Source organism: Akebia trifoliata, chromosome 13, assembly GCF_017979445.1.
Source record: "Akebia trifoliata isolate Shusen 1 chromosome 13, ASM1797944v1, whole genome shotgun sequence".
In the NCBI taxonomy this organism is placed as follows: Eukaryota; Viridiplantae; Streptophyta; class Magnoliopsida; order Ranunculales; family Lardizabalaceae; genus Akebia; species Akebia trifoliata.
In genome coordinates, this window is record NC_141387.1 from 31100965 (window position 1) to 31119348 (window position 18384).

Consider the following 18384-nt stretch of genomic DNA (forward strand, 5'->3'; position numbering starts at 1 on the left):
ATTGTAAAGCGTGGGTTCAATAATTGTGAAGCGCATGTTAATTTTTTTTAGCTTGGGCTCTTAGTCGTAGGCTTTTAACCATGCCAACTCTTTGAGTTAGGATATCATTCCATACAACTCAACTATTAGATTTTGCATTTATTGAAAAGAAATTACATACTCTACTAATATTACTTTTGTAGATTTATAATGTTTCATGGACACTGTAGTATATCCCCACTTGGAGTTTTTAAATAATAAACTTTTGCTACCCCCACTTTGTCGATTATGCAGGGACCTTCCCAGTTCGCCCCTACCTTTCCACTGTTAAGCTCCTTATTATTTTCAAATACCTTATTTAGTACTAGATCTCCAGGTCTTGAGGTTCTTCGTCGAACTTCGCGATCGTATGTCCTTTTGAGTTGTTGGTATGCCGCAAGGCGAACCATAATGTCTTTTTTTTTCTTCATTGAGACTTAATGCCTTCACTAGAAGATCGTCATTCTCCTCAAGGACCTTGACCTAAAATCTATTAGTTGGAAAATCGAGTTCGGTCGGTATGACCGTCTCTATTTCCAATGCGAGAGCATAAAGAAATTCTTTTATTGTTTTTCTTGATATAATTTGGTAAGCTCATAGAACTCCAGAGAGTTCATCGACTTACCTTATTTTTGCCTCCCCAGTCTCTTCTTGAGGTTGTTGATTAAAGTCTTATTGGTAGCTTTCATTTGCCATTCAAACTACTTTCCATTATCTGTGATGATAACCTTTGGGATTCCAAACTGTATTATGATGTGATTCCAAATGAAATTCCTTACCTTGGACTATCAAATATACGCCAAGGGTTCTACTTCCATCTACTTTGTGAAATAGTTTGTTGCGACTAGAAGGAACCATTTTTGCCTTGGTACCAAGGTAGTGGTCCCACTATTTCCAAGCCCCAATGAGTAAAAGGTTATGTACTCTTTAGCGGTCGTTGTCCTTTAGTTAACTGATGAATCCCTATAGCATGTCACTAGCATTGATCGCATCATTTCACATATTATAGGGCATCCCTTTGCATGAAGGGCCACAAATAGCCTTGAGCCATGGCATTATGAGCAAATGATTGTCCACCCATGTGGTTGCTGCATTCTCCTTTGTGAATCTCCTCGAAGAGTCTTTTTTTGCTTCTTCTTCTCTTAGGCATCTCAAGTAAGGTCCTCCGAATAACCTTCTGTACAAGTTACCATTGACTAGGGTGTAGCGGCTTTCCTTGTATTTTACCTTTCTTGCATCTTCTTTATTTTCTGGTAAGGTCCCATAGAGGATCTATCCAATTTGAGTTGGATGATTGAGGCAATCTTATAATGTCTATTTATTTTCAAGTGGTGTTTGGACTTTGTTGATGCTGAATTTTGATGTCACTTGTGAAAACGCCCTCGATCCGCGGGGTGCGCGGATCCGCTTTTGACCCTTGAGGTTTGGGAGTCGCCACCTAGTTATTACGGTCTAGGAACCAAACTGACTCTAAAAAAAGTCAAACATTACTAATCTACGAAAGAAAAAAGGGTTCGGGGATCACGTTACGGGATTGGAAGGTGTTAGGCACCAACCCCGCCCGGTCAAAACCGGTCTCTACTAATTTCCCAAATAAATTACATTGCTAAAAAACCTAGAAAATAAAAAAAAAAATTAAGAAATTATACCTTTCCGAAGACAACTTTATCGTTCCCTCAGATCTGATTGAGTAACTCCTTGTATAGTACTCCTCGCTTCGTTCTGTCTCCGGATCTAATTTCTGATCTCCGAGGCAAGGTATCTCTTTCTTAGATCTAGGTTCTTCAAATTTTTTTCTATGGATTTTGGGGTGTTTTTGAAGGGCTTCTATGTGTTTTTCAAGCTAAAATCGAAGTATGGGTGTTAGGTAAGGAGTTGGAGCTTCAAAACTAGGGTTTATGGGAGGCTAGGGGGACTTTTTGACCTACTTCTCTTAGGATTTATGATTTTATACGAAAATAGGGTGTGAAGACCTCTATTTATAGATTTTTTTAGGGGTTGATTTAGATAGAATTAGTGTTTGATTGCAATTCTTTTAGTTAGAGTTGTATTTTAGTTAGAATTGTTTTAGGTAGAGTTGTGTTTTAATTAGAATTGTTTTAGGTGGAGTTGTGTTTTAGTTAGAACTCTATTAGATAGAGTTATTATTTAATTAGAACTCTATTATGATTTTGACTTTTGGTCTTATTTAATTGACTTTTAATATTTTGACTTTAGTCTTAATTGATTGACTTTTAATATCTTGACTTCAATCTTGCTTAATTGACTTCAATTTTGACTTTAGTCTCACTTGATTGACTTTAATACCTTGACCTTAGTCTTGCTTGATTGACTTTAATTTTTTGGAGAACCCTCCTCTATTATATCTTTAATTCTTTGGACCCCAAAATGGAAGGGTCCTTAAAGAAATATCTCACGAACCCTCAACAATTTTTCATGAGAGCCCGATTGATCGATTTTTTTAGTTCAAACTTTTAAATTAATTTTATTAATGTTTCACTTTAATTATTTAATGTTTTATATATTAATTTCAAAATTTTTAATAATGCAAATTGTGAAATTACCGTTTTACCCCCAGAGAGGATTTTTCACGTTTTAAGTCAATTTTTAATGTTCTAGGATGTTTTAGAATCGATTTTTCATAAGGAATTCAATGGAAATATTAGTTTGTGTCATTTATGAAATTTTTTGTGTGAAATGGTTGTGAACTTTATGAGGGGCATTTTCGTAATTTTATCAAATTCTGTGAAAATTGGTGAAATGATTTATTTGATTCCGATTTGTTATTTTATGTGTTCGAAAGAGTTTTTCTAAGCGTAATGTAGGCTCTAGGGTTGTTTTGACGTTAGGGGTATTTTGGTAATTTGGTCAATTTTTAGTGATTTTTATCGTGAAGCTTCTTTTTGTTTGCAAGATGATGATTTCTATATTTTTGGGATTATATTTTTCTAGCGTAGCGTGGTTTCTACAGTTTTGTCAGTTCGAGATACCTCATCCGGATTTCTGAAACATATCTGGTAAAAAATAAAGCATTGGAATAAACATCCATCATTGGGAACCATTGCAATCGGGTTGACAAGTTGATTAATCAGGCAAGTGCAAAAATGGGGTGTCTACAACTTGAAGTGTCTCTAGCATTGATGCACATAAGCTAAAAAATCAACATATTGATTTTCCAGTCTAGGCACTTGGAAAACTTTCACCTGTTAATCTTCTTTATCCACCTCTTGATGAGGTTTAAGTATGTAGTCCTTCATTCTTCCTTGCCTTCATAAGTTCTGTTGATGTGTCTCACCACCAACTGAGAGTCATTGCAGATCGTCAAGTATGTCATGTTTAGATGAGAAGCCATCTCCAACCCCAAGATGATAGCTTCATATTTTGCATCATTGTTAGAGGTTATTAATCCTAATCAAACTACCTTCTCTATTACTTGAAGTTCTCAAGGGTAATAATTATGATTCCTGCCCCCGAGCCCTTGTCATTTAATGCACCATCTACCCACAATCTTTACTCAGTATTGATTGACCAAGGTTCCGAGGTTTTTTTTTTCATCTAGTAGTAGGCTACTTTTTCCTTCTTCCTTAATTGCCTTGAGACTTTCCATAGGGAAGTCTGCAAGGAATATAGCTACTGCTTGCCCTTTCATCACAATTTTTGGGATGAATGATATCTCAAACTCACTGAGTTCGAATGCCCATTTCACCATTTAGTTCGAAAGGTCGGACATACTTAATATTGTCTTCTGTGGGTATTCTTTTAAGACCTCAATTGTATATGCTTAAAAATAAGGCCTTAACTTTCTTGTTGTGTACACAAAAGATAATGCTAACTTCTATAATTTTGTGTACCTTATTTCTACATTGATCAATGTTTTACTGGTGAAGTACATCGGTTTCTCTTCTCCTTCATCTAACCTGATTAGGACAGAACTAACTACAGTTACTGAAGATGTCAAATAAAGTTGTAGTTTCTCTCTTAGCTGTGACTTTGAGAATATTAGAGGTTGTCCAAGATACTGCTTTAGTTTCTTAAAAGGTTATTCACATTTTTTCCTCATTCCATGTATTTGTTTTTTTGGAGAAGTTGGAAAAGAGGTTGACACCAATCTTAGGTTCTGGCAATGAAACTATTTAATGCCGCAATCTTCCCAACCAAGTGCTACACTTCTTTCTAGTTTTTTGGAGATGGAATGTTTATCAAAGATCTGATCTAGGTTGGCCTTAATTCCTTGTTTTGTAACCAGATACTCGAGAAACTTTCCAGACGAAACTGCAAAAACACATTTTGATGGATTTAACTTCATATGATATCTCTTCAAAATTTTGAAAGCTTCTTCTAGATCTCAAGTCACTTTATGATTTTGATTAGAGCACCATCCATATAAAATTCCATCTCTTTCACTATTTACTCCTTGAACATCCATGTGACCAGTCTTTAATAAGTTATTCATGCATTTTTTAGTGCAAAAGGCATGACTCTATAATAGAATGTCCCTATGTTTGTGGTAAAAGATGTATTCTCTTAGTCTTTTGGATGTATCATGATATGGTTATATTTGTAGTATCCGTTGATGAAGAACAAAAACTTATGCTCTTACGTAGCATCCACCAGTTGGTCAATCCGTGGCAAAGGAAAGTAGTGTTTCAGACATGCTTTGTTAAGACTAGTTAAGTCTATGCATACTTGAATCTTACCATTCTTCTTCGGTACTATGACTATGTTAGCCATTCAGTTAGGATATTGTACTTCTCTGATGAAGTTTGCTCGGAGTAGATTTTCTATCTCCTAATTTATTGCAATCCACCATTCTGGTGCCAACGACCTCCTCTTTTGTCTTACCAATGGACAGCTGGGATCCACATTGAGCTCGTGACATATAATTTGCGGATCTATTCCCAACATGTCCTGGAAGGACCATGCGAATACTTTTCTATTATTCTAAGAAATTTTGATACTTTTCTACCTTCAACAAAAGATCTTCTATTTTATTTGGGTTGCTTTTCACAAGACAGTCATAGAGCTTCAAGTTGTTCAAAAGCCTCTTGCGATATGCGATAATGGCAATGAGGTCGTCGCAATTGTCGAGATGAAGGAGTTCTATTTTGAAGAGATAGGTATACTCCCTTATAGTCTTTCAACTTTTTTTTCTTAAGATTGAAAAGTGGGTAGACCCCTTTCTACTATCATTTGCTCCCCATGAATTGTGCTACAAAACTCATACAAAGGCTAGAAAAGCTACTAATCGACTTAAGAGTAAGTTGATGGAATCAAGTTAGTGTCACTCAATGTAGACTTGAGGGGGATGCCCGACAAAGAAGAGCATCATTCCTTTCTTCCAAAGACATCACTTACTTGTAATGGTACAAATGTTCTATCGAGTCAGTGGTGCCACTGTAGAATTGAACTTAAAAATAGAGTATTTCCTAGGCATCTCCCCTTCCAAGATCACTGTTGTAAATGGTGAGTCCTTCAAATCTTTGATCGCCAGTCGTATGAGTTGTTCAGTTGATTTTCCCTTTCTGAGAGCCATCGAAATGTTGAATTCTTCTTTTTGTTTCTTCAGCATCGAGTCAAATTCATTGTGATTAATGAACTCGCCATTGTTTTCTCTAGCTGCCTTTAATTGCGTTGCTTATAGATGGTTAGTTTTTTTTTTTACTTCTCTGAGGGTAGGAAGATTTGCATCTTCTTGGAGTAAATTATTCTCCTCGCCATGTTGAATACCTTGGCTAGGTTTATTATTTGCTTCTCTAAGGTTTCATGCCCCTTGATCGTTGAGTTGAGTTTGTAATCTCTCATTATCTCAGTGCAAAGTTGTTATTGTTCCTTGTTATTCTTACATCTAATTTTGAATCATAAGGAATTGATTTTGTAGAGTTTGGAGTGTCTTTCCTTGGGTTTGTGGTTGGTTGGATGGACTAGCCATTAGGGTAAATTGGTGAAGTGACTAAAAGGTCGGATATTACACGTGTGAGATCACCTAAGAAGGATCTCTTGGTAGTTTGACTTCAGCTAAAAAGGTAGATACCTCATCAAAGACTAAAAGTCTTCTTAGTTGAGAGTACTACTTTGCAAAACAAGCCTCTTGGTTAATCGTGCACATTGTGTATGAAGGGAGTGTGTTTGTGGTGAATTTTTTGAAGGGTGGAATCTTTGGAAAATGCTTGGTGAAGGGAATATTAATGGCTTGATGAAGAGAATATTAAAGGTTTGGGTTGAAGTGCAAAAAAATTTGGTTGAAGGGTAAGAGTTTTAAGTAGATGGGTAATGTTTTTGCTAAGTGGGTGCTCTAGGTTTGTTCTTCGTATCCCATAGACGGAGCCAAAAAATATCAGAGATTTTTTCAGATCTCCCATTCCTCGAAATTTGTAATGTTTATGATATTTTGATCTTCGAATTATGTGTTAATCTTTTACTTTCTCCGATCTTCTTCTCTGACTGGACTTTTTCTTTTTTGGTTGTCTTCTTTGCTGGTCTCACCTAAAAAGTCACCGATCACTACATCAAATTTCGAAATTTGGAATCGTTTTAAATGAGGTGTCATTAATCACCTCAAATAGTTTGAAGCTGTTTTAAATATTGATAATTGGAACGGTTCATAACTGTTCCTGATTTATAATTTTGAATGGCTATTAACCGTTACAAATTTGCAACCCAAAACAACTTAAATCCATTATATTCTTTAGGGACGTTATAGACAAACACTAAGATAGGAATGATTTTTAGCCCTTCTTAATTTTAAATTTATTGAATAAAAAATAAAATAAAATAAATGGAACATAAAAATAGATCCAATTCCATGAGCTCGTCACAAAACAATTTATAAACGATGAAATTGAAAATCATCTAAAAAAATGTGGTACAAACAATATATGAATAAAAATTACATTGTTACATTGTGAAAAACATCTATGGAATATTCATTGTATTCAATCCAAATTGGATGATCATCCCGTATAGTGGCAGACTTGATGCTCGTCTCACACCTAGATCAAACTCCATCTTGGATAGGCAACTTTTCAATGCATCACTCGGCCCAAACACGAACTCAACATCAACGCTGAATAAAGTTGTTTGAGCTTTGGAAAGGAAAACTTCTTTGTTGGTATCTTCAGTGGTACCACCTACATCAACTTTAGGATCCTCACCAACATCACATTCAGAATCATCGTCTCTTTCAACATCTTCTACACTTCTTGCTTTAGAATGCAAAAACCCGCTTTCAAATATATGTATTTCCCACTAATGCATCCAATTTGGTGGTAAGTGTACTATTAACTACCTCTACAACACAAATGTGACAAAATAGTTAAAAAAGCAGAAAGAGAGAAAATGGAAAAGAATACCATGCAAGCTAAATAATTAGGAAATAGTTGACAGAAAGAGAAAATATCATTGGGTTGCGTCAAGCCAACCTAGGAGCATGTTTTCTATAATTGTGGTTTCAAATAGAGTAGGCTCTTGGCTTACAAGCCCAATTTGTTCCCTGAGGCATCGCACCTTCAGTATCTTTATGTCATTACCATCTAGCAAAACTTGTCCTACAAAATTCATTAAAAAGAGACTTCTACAAAATTCTTATTGATTACCCCCTTTTCAATCCTTGATTGGTAGAACAATTCCTGAAACAAATATGAACCCATAGCTGAGATGTGCTGAATATGAAAAATGAATCACAACAAACTTCCCATGTTAACATAGGAGATCCATAGAGAAGTTTCTCGAAATAGTTAAACAGAGATTTTGGATAAGAAGACAAGAGAAGACTCACCTTCAAATTAAGAATGAATTGAGGGACCATATTCTCTTTGAGACCAAAGAGACATCACAACCACCCCCATCCAGCTATAGTGAATGCTAGTTGCTTTTGGGCATCCATGTGGACCCAACTCTTATTATTCACATATTAGGATTCCTTTTTGGAGTTAGAAGGAGTCCTAATAAGGTTGACTTCTTACTTTCTCTATAAATAGATAAGATGTGGGACTTGAATAATAAGAATAATATATAACAGAAAATAAGATTCTCCCAAAAAGAAACTTCTTCTTTCTAAGTTGTAGGTTTCTAGGTTTCTATCAAGAGGATCCTAGGGTTTAAGGCGTGAAAATAGCGACAGCTCTAGTAGCGTTGACGTGATGGTTTTTTGGACTTCCGATCTCTGGCGATCAACTCAAGGTTCGGATCTCCGTTGCGACAAGAAGGTACGTTCCTTATAATTCCTTACATTGGTATCAGAGCCAAATTTTGTTTTGTGCTCCGTTGTGTTGTTTGGATAAAAAACCCAAATCGATTTTATTAGATCGAACAAAGCCTTAAGAGTTCTACTACCAAAAGGTTTTTTAATCAATTTTTGAGGACAAAAATTTATTTAATCCCTAAATAGATTTTGAACTAGAAATTTGGGGTTTCTTCGTCGAACCCTCGTCAGACACTTAGACCCTATTTGTTTTTCGATTTTTATTACTTCTTGTTGAAGTTCAATAAAAATAATTGAGAAGAGGAAGGAGGTAGAATCTAAAAATGAAATAAAATAAATAAATAAATTAGAAGAAGAGATATAAAGTGACTTACTCGATTTACGTCTTCGATCAAAGCTTAGGCGCACCCATGGCTACTAGTTTGTCGTCAAAGCTCTCCTCCATTAGGGATTTGGACGGCTATGGCTTCATCTAGGGAGAGAGGAAGTAACAGTGAGGTTAAAGATCTCTTAACCCATTTTTTCTCGTTGAACCTCGCCGTGGACTCGCAACTTGGGTGCCATGGACAATCCCTTGATTGCTTCGGTAGCTTGGGGCAATTGAAGATGGTCTTCATTTTTGTTTTAAGCTCTTTCAAACTCTTCTTCTTCTGTTCTACATATACCTTCACAAAGAAGATAATAGCTTAAGAACAGGTTTTAACAGAACCTTTATCTTCTCAAGAATAGCTAATAAGATTAATTTTGATGTATGTTTAATACATCATAGTTTGATATTTTTTTATATATATAAAGTTAATGTTTAGTGTTAGAAAACTGATGTATGGTTAACATTGATTATATATATATTTTTACTTGTTAAAATATTGAATTAAAATAGATTTTTTAATATACATCAGAAGTTGTTTAATTAAATTACATTGGTTGTAGTAGTTTTATAATATACAACTGTAGTTGTATAACTATACAACACTGAGTTCAACAGAACTCTAGAATTGTTAAGATAATGCATTGAATTCGGATTTTTAATATACAACAGCAAGTTGAGTTCAACAGAACTCTATATTTGTTGATATGATGGATTGAAATAGGTTTTTTAATATACAACAGTAGGTTGTATAGTTAAATAACATCGATTATAAATATAGCTCGCCAATTTTATATTGATTATTATGAGGTGTAGCCTTGGAGTAATTTTTAATTCTAAAATTATTTGAATGAACATCAACCTTCAAGGAATTGTATGAGATGTATTTTAAAATAGATAAAATTGTTTGCTAATAATGTAGCACATGCCATGCAAATGTGTATTGTTTGATTATGTATATATCAGTAATTAATTGTTTGATTATAGCTGTTAGTATAACATGATGTCAACAATTATTTTTGTGAACAAATTTAAATATTTATTATTTTTATTACGATTAAGAGTGGTAACCTTTGGGGTTCCTCTTTAAAATTTGCACGTCATGGATTAAGCAATTAAGATCAAAATTATGATCAAAAGAGATTATTGCTAACTTTGACAATCATCAATGTTTAGTTTTTCGATCTAATGTCATAACATTGATCTTGATTGGTTGATTTGGGGGATTGAGCAAATTTTTTGTGTGTGACATAATTGATAGATATAACAAAAATTATATTTTTTTAATTTAATTTGTGCACATTTTTTGCATTTTTTTTATAGTATTTTGCAATGGCATCTAAAAATGTAGTAGCGGATTTAAATAAGATAGAGAAATTGGATGATAATAATTATGACATTTGACAGTGTAAGATCCAGTATCTCTTAGATGAGAAAGGGGTCTTGGATACTTTGACCATAGTTATGGACAGACCAAAAGAAGGGACTTCTACACAACATCGTCGTAACATGGACACATACCTGAATTGGCAGAAAAAAGATAGGTGCACTCACTTTACTATGCTGAGTAGAATGCACAATGATTTTATTGGTGAATTTGAGGGTTATCAAACTATCAAAGATATGTAAGATGCTTTGAAACTGTCATTTACATGTACTTCAACAACCAGATTGTACGCATTGACGCTAACATTTGACTCATATAAAAAGACTCCCAATAATACCATGGTCGAGCATCTTAGGAAAATATCTCAAATGATTCACGATCTGAAAGTTACTAGAAATGTTCTAACATCTGCGGACCACTTAATATGAGGGCACGCCATGGAACGACCTATTTCATCACATTTATTGATGATTATTCGTGGTATGGATATGTTTATTTGATTTCACATAAATTTGAAGCACCAGATTACTTTAAAAAATTTATGTTAGAAGTTGAAAATCAGTTAGAGAGGAAAATTAAGACTCTCAAAATCGACCGAGGACACGAATATTTATCAGAGGCTATGAAGAAAAATGTATCAATAGGCAATTAACAATTCCTTCTACTCCACAACAAAATGGCGTAGCAGAAAGAAGGAATGAACCCTTTTAGACATGGTAAGATCGATGATGGCGCAAACAAACCTTCCTATTTTTTCTAGGGAGATGCTCTGTCGATTGCAACCTACATCCTCAATAGGGTACTTTCTAAATATGTCACATCCACTCCTTGTAAGTTATGGATAGGCAAAAATTTTGATCTAGGTCATCTACGTCCATGAGGATCATCTGGTTTTGTTCATATCCCTTCCCATCAAGTTGGAAAATTAGACATGAGAGCTAAGAAATGCACGTTCATAAGATATTCTGAGCATTCTAAGGATTTTGTATTTATTTATGAACAAGACAATGGTGGAATAGTAGAGATTGAGCCGCAAGATGTGGATTTCATTGAAAATGATTTCCTAAGTAGAAAGAAAACTCAAACATCACATGAGTTCTATGAGTTGATAGAACTAACTCTGAAATCAGAAGAGGAACTTCCACCTATTCTCGACAAGGGTGGGGTAACTAAACCTTCTGATGATCCGATGATCATCGAGGATAATGGGAGTGTACCACTAGATATTACTGATGATGATCTTGAATTACGTAAGAGTAAATGTGGAACAATACCCCGTCGTCAATTTGAGATTGAAGGGGAATCATTCATGTTTGCTCTACTTGATGATGATGAACCTAGGAATTACTGGGAGGCATTGTCATCATCCGCTTCTAAAGAATGGATGACTACTATGCAAGATGAAATTAGTTCTATGATGAAGAACCAAGTTTGGGAACTTGTTGATCTTCCGCCTAGACGCAAGATTGTTGAAAACAAATGAATTCTAAAAGACAAACGAAAAGTCGATGAAACTATTGATAAATATAAAGCTCGTCTGGTTGCGAAAGTACATACCCAAATAGATGGTATTGACTATGATAAGACTTTCTTACTAGTAGTAAGACTCACATCTGTTCGTCTCATTTTAACCATTGTCGCACATTTAGACTTAGAATTTTTTCAGATGGACGTTAAGACAATATTTCTCAATGGAGTTTTAGATAAGGAGATCTATATGGATTAACCTGTAGGCTTCAAAATAGAAGGACATGAGCGCAAAGTTTGCAAACTTAAAAAGTCTATCTATGGTTTGAAGCAATCATCCAAGCAATAGTACTTTTATTTTTATCGAGCCATTACTACAAATGGGTTTACGATGAAGGAAGAGGAGCATTATGTGTATGTAAATAGAGTGGAAAGAGTTTCTTAATATTGTCTCTGTATGTTGATGACATTTTGCTGGCTGGAAATGATATGGAGTTGATTGTCGCCACTTAAAAGTGGTTATTATCAAATTTTGAAATGAAGGATATGGGTGAAGCAAATTTTGTACTTGGAATTAAGATCACTCGTGATCGCTCTAAAAGACTTCTATGTTTGTCTCGGGAAACTTACATTAATAAAGTGCTTAAGCATTTCCATATGCAAAATTGTAAACCCATAGACACTCTAGTCTAGAAAAGACATTCTTTACATCTTAGTCTTTGCCCTATGACAGATGCAGAGGAGGAAAAGATAGCACAAGTGCCCTATGCAAATGCAATTGAGAGTCTGATATATGCTATGATGTGTACTCGATCAGATATTTGCTTTACAGTAGGATTGGTTAGTCGTTATCAAAATAATCTAGGAACTGCTCATTGGAAGGCAGTAAAGAGAATTTTTCGATACTTGCGTGGAATTGTAGATTATTCACTATGTTACCAAAGAGCAGATTTGTGATTACAGGGCTATAGTGATGTTGATTAGGCTAGTGGTCTAAATGAGTGTAGATCCACATTAGGTTATGCATTCTTGCTTGGAGATGGTGTTATTTCTTGGTCTAACAAGAAACAGTCTTGTATTGCACTATCCATGATGGAATCAAAATACATTGCATGTAGTGCTACGGTTCAAGAAACTGTGTGGTTGAGAAGATTCCTTATTCGACTCAGTATAGTGTATAGTGCCTTGCATCCTGTACCATTGTATTGTGATAGCATGGCAGCACTGGCATATGCAAAGGATCCTAAATACTATAAAAAATCGAAGTACATCGATATTCGCTACCACTATATTCGAGATATGGTTGTGTAGAAGGAGGTAGTCTTATCACATATTTCTTCAGGTCATATAGTAGTAGATCCTCTAACTAAATCTATTCCATGAGACATTTATCATACTCATGTTAGGAGTTTGGGACTTCGTAGGTTTTGATTTGTGATTGTAATAAACTTCTTGTTTTATTGGATATTTCCTTTTATATATAAACATTTATTCCTTCCATTCAATTATATCATCAGTATATTGAATTATTTTTTTATTATCTTATGCCCACACATTTTTTACTATGTTTTTTGAATATGGACTTATTTTTCATCGTCAAGCTAAGGTCATTCACTCATACAATGATCGCCCTGGTGCATAAACTACGAGCAAGAAGGTATTTTTTAGACAATTAAACCTTAAGAGTTGAACTAATCTTACAAGGCGCAATGATTTCAAGAGCTTGATAATTGTATTATTGTCACCTTGAATATTGTCGAGATGAGATTCATATGAATCGATTATGATTCATAGACTTGTAGAATCATAAAGCCTGAAAAAATCGAAAGTGAATTTTAATCAGGTGCTTTGGTAAGCAATTGGATTGGGAAGTTCAAGTTAGGCGCTCACAGTATGACTAGACTTGGATCTGTATGGTGTTGAGGTTGACGAACTCTTAAGGAGCTCCACCATAGCATGTAAGTCATACTACATGCGCTATTTATTTTTTACCTTTATTATTACCTATACAAGTAAGTGAATGATTTCATGTTTCCTTACTGTGTGAGTATTTTAAATAATTAGGTAATTATTGTGCACTTAGTGACTTATAACTATGTTGTAAAGTAAAAATTAATGTTTACTGACTCTAGTATGTTACCTATGACTAGGATTGATAAGGTCTAATGGAACATGACCGGGAAAGTAACTTAACCAAAACTAAGCAACATAAGGGCTTGAGGAAGATTATTTGGCATCACATTCTAATGATAAATTGTACATAATGACTAGAGCTTGTGTCGACTCTGATATTTCTTCTTTCAATTTATTTTTTAAAGTATACTATTGTATATTCAACAAAATGTATAATTTTATAAATTATTTTATTTTTTGAAAGAAAGCTCATGCATTGTGTACAAGGTCGAACATTGTTCTGAGCTTAGGCTCATGAGGGTTTGGAAAATGCTCAATCCGATGTGGTCAAATAAGTCTGAGGCATATGTGAGTTATAGGAGATGAGATGTGTTTTGTCAGTTAAATAGAAACTAGGCATAATGCTCTCTCCAGAAGTCAAACTCTCGTTGATCGCACACCTTATTCCCTTGTATGAAAAAAATTCATGCATAACTTAAGATGAGGAGATGATTGTTGAGTCTTACCATGGACGAGTGGGAGATGTTAGTTGTTTTTGGGCGCCCATGTGGACCCAACTCTTATTATTCACGTTTTAGAACTCCTTTTTAGAGTTAGAGTCCTAATAAGATTGACTTCTTATTTTATCTATAAATAGATAAGATGTGGGACGTGAATAATAAGAATAATAGATAACAGAAAATAAGATTCTCCCAGAAAGAAACTTCTTCTCTCTAAGTTGCAGGTTTCTGGGTTTCTATCAAGAGGACCCTAGGGTTTAAAACGTTGAAACAATGACAGCTCTAGTAGTGTTGACGTGACAATTTTTTGGACTTCCAATCTCCGACGATCGACTCAACGTGACACAACTCAAGGTTCGGATCTCCACTGTGTTAAGAAGGTATGTTCTCTATAATTCCTTACAGTGAGTCTTGCCTCAAAGTGCTCTATTGTCTCGGCAAACTTTTACCAACTCTTCCAACTCTGGGGATCAAAACATAGGAAACAGGAAAAAAGAAAGGTACTTAAAAAAAATTGATAAGAGGCATAGAGATTTTTGTTACTTAGTTCATTTCCTAACTTGTGTTATTTGACAAACAATTTAGATTTAATACATAGTGCAACAATACAATGACACGTCTTTCATCTATGATATTGAGAATACATGGCATTGAAGGAAGAGTTTGGAAATGAGCTACAATGTATTAACAAAGCCTACAGTGAAAATGTTTTTGTAATTCACTTGGATTATTGCAGTAATGATAACATGGACAATTTTGGACGTGTACCGAGAAACAAAAACTTGAAGAAATTTAATAGCTTAATATCCAAGGAACCTGCCATGAAATGATATAGATGCATGCGTATAGAGCTGCAAACATACATTTAAATGTATATAGATGTATATTTGTTACCTGAGAATACATTCTATAAGTTTCATATGTGTTTAAATGGATAAATGAATACATAAGACAACACAACATGCGGAGAAATTGTGTTTATATGTGTAGCTCATGTATGCATGTGGGAAGTCTTACTCACATGCACTCATACTGAACACTCACTACGTCATATTGCGTTTTTCACGACGTTACAATTGTGCTAAAAACGACTGCTAAAGGCTGTCGTTAATTGCGATAATTTTTAGCAGTCGTTTCTACCACTATAAGTCAAAGTTGGGGTGCCAATAACCACTCTCTTAAAAAATCCTTTTCTTTCCCATCTAAGAAAGAAAAATGAATTGCACTCTCTTTCTCTCTCTTCGATCAAGTTTGATTCTCAGATTCCTCTATATTCATCTCTCCTTAAAGCTCGCTCTCTCTCTCTCTCTCTCTCTCTCTCTCTCTCTCTCTTCGATCAGGTTTGATTCTCGGATTCATCTCTATTCATCTCTCCTTACATAAACAAACTCGCATTCTCTCTCAACTTGATCTATTCAAGTTGGATCCATAGCGCTCTTCATCAGGTTTGTTTGTTTTTTCCCGTTTTTGAACTATTCTAGGGTTTGAGCTCTTAGTCCCACTCAATGATTTTGGTTTTTTTATTTGTTATTTCTTCAGATTGAACTCTCAATCTCTCTTTATGTAATCTTCAACGACTTTGGTTCTAAGTTTTTGATATGATATCGAAACTTTAATCAGGTTCGATAATATAGTTTTGATTTTATTTTTTGGTTTGATTTTAATCAAAACCCTAGTTCTATAGTGTTGATTGAATTTTATGGTGTAGCAATTGATCCCTAAACCATATATTTCATTTTCTAGGTTTTTAATATCGAGACAGGATTGACTAAGTTGAGCTTCCGCAACAACAGGTAGGTTTTTAGGATTTTGTTGGTTGAGATTAGGATATTTTAGTTCTGATCTCAATCACATTTTCAACAGATTTCATTCGAATTTATCTTTTAATTTTAGTTTAAAAGACTTATACTTAGGGTTTCACTTTGATTTTTTTAGAATTAAACCCTAATTTCAGTTTAATCATTTATTTCAATCAGTCTCGACTCTTGTTTTTCCTCTCTCTCGCTTTGGGTTCAAGTCTCTATGAAGATTCCCAATTGTATAAACCAAGTAATTCGTGGATTTAGACTAGTTTTGTTTTTATTTGTGAACTTGTTTTACTTAGCTTGATAACCTTCGAAAAAGTAATTTGAGAAGAAAGGATCTATCGTATGCTTCCTACTTGAATCTGATTTGATTGCTTTGAATCTTGTTTTATTGTACCATTTTGTATTTCTCTCTTAGTTTAATTGGTAATCTTTGACTAAGCGATTCAAGGAGTAGTAAATACTTGGTGGAAATTCTATATGCAGGAGAATTAGTGACATAAATTTAATAGAGTTCCCACCACTAAGTAACATGACAAATTTAAGAACACTGTGAGTTGAATGCTTTTTTATGTATCTCATGATTATGTAGTGTTAACAATTTAAATCGACATAAATTGAATTGAGTTGCAGAGTATTGAGGAATTGTAATTTTACTAGAGTGATACCGGATTATCTTGGGGATATGCCAAACGTGGCAACCTTGTAAGAATGGACAATCTTTTTTTCTTCAAATAAGATATTTAGAGAGTTTTTTTTATTAGATGTTAAGCTGCTTTTCCAAGGTCCAAGTGCATGGTCTTGCATAAATGACTAGTACATGAAAAATTCGTTGCAGTACATTATAAGGCATGAGATTTTCTAACACAGTTGAATCATGGCTGATAGAATTTGACATAGTGAAGTACCAGCCGATACAATTGATCTCTAGTGAGATTTCATTACTTTCCATTGTTTAAAAATCAAGTGTTGCATTTATTTGTTTAAAAATTATTGTTTCTTAGATTTTTGTGTCAATTAAATTAAATTACTCCTCTTAACATATTTTTCACTCTAAACTCTTTTATTTTGCTTACTGAGAGTGTATGCAACAGAATGACCCAATCTTGTTTTTCTTTGCTCATCCATGAGAAACAAGCTTAGTTTAAAACAAAGAAAATTCACTCTCAAATTATATTAGAGTATCATTTAATGTAGCCCAATTGGAGTTGGTATAGATCCAGTAGAGATGGGGTGGGAACTGTAGCTCAAAGGATTGGATCACATGGCCATGAACCATGGTGTCGGAGGTTCAAATCCCTCCTCACCCATGACCTGTCCCTAAGGGAAGGACTTTTTCTACTAAAATGTTGCACAAATAGGGTATAGGTTAAATCCATAATGCTAGAAATGAGTACCCACTTTGGAAGAGTCACTTGTCTATCTAGTAAACTATCCCAACTACCAAGCCTAATCCATGATAGTGATTTTCTGTATCACAATACACCTTATTATAATAAATCACCTCACAATGCACTCTAATATTTAGATATCTAAATTGCTTTTCATTCCTACCTTTTCTTAGGTATATTCTTATTAATCATTGACCCTTTATATTTCTTTATGATGAAGATGACTAAGTTTCTTAAATAATAACATGTGTAATGGTCCTAACAAGGCAGTTTTGATCTTTGTGGAAGGTTCATTTCAGTTTTTGTGATGGTGGCCCCAAATTCCAAATGCCTCCTCCTTGTTCTATTGTTATTCACAGGTTAGAATCACTTCAGCCCTGTCTTATTTTTCTATTTCTAAATGCAAGAAGATATTCAAAAAAAATAAAACATGAAATCCTCTTTTGGAATGCCTGTCATCAGTGTTTGTAAAAGTGTACTAGCGCTTGCATAACCTGTGAGACATTGTTCTTGCTTGGGGCATGTGTCTCAATGCTAATCTTTTTTTTTTATCGTTTAGTCTGTTTGATGTATAAGGTAGAAAAATTATATCAATGGATGAAATATATCATTATATCATTAGTGGTTTCTTTTGAAGTATTGGTGGGTGGTGTTCCTATCACCAATCATACCCTATTGTCTTTCAGCTTTTAGTGATTGGATACAAGTTTACGGAAGGTTTGCAGAGGTGATTGAAAGACATTTTTATTGAAACAGAAAATGAGTTTGAAATTTTATATAAGTTCTTATAAAATGATTGACGCAAACTATTCCATATGAACAAAGTTACAAACTATCCACTCCACAAAAGCATGGAGTTTGGATTGTACAATTTTTATAAAATGATGTACAATTTTATACATCATAGAGTTTGGATTGTAAATAGTTTATTACGTTTGTCCACAATTAATAAAATTTGATAATTTAAAGAGATTAAATTTGTATCAAAATATACAATCTCTATCAAAGTAAATGGATAAACTAAATTAGAAGTTTATTTCCCATGATATTAAAAAGTTACTTTAGATATGCAGTTGTAAAATAAAAAATAACTAAATTCTCTACAGGTGTCACATT

General features: G+C 34.2%; 1 long non-coding RNA gene across 1 annotated transcript; it reads left to right on the forward strand.

Moving 5' to 3' along the window:
* The first annotated feature begins 15357 nt into the window (after nt 1–15357).
* LOC147388297 (uncharacterized) lies at nt 15358–16123 on the forward strand. Its single transcript, XR_015171226.1, has 4 exons — nt 15358–15517; nt 15612–15692; nt 15816–15865; nt 16049–16123. It is a non-coding gene; the product is annotated as an uncharacterized LOC147388297 (long non-coding RNA).
* The last annotated feature ends 2261 nt before the right edge of the window (nt 16124–18384 follow it).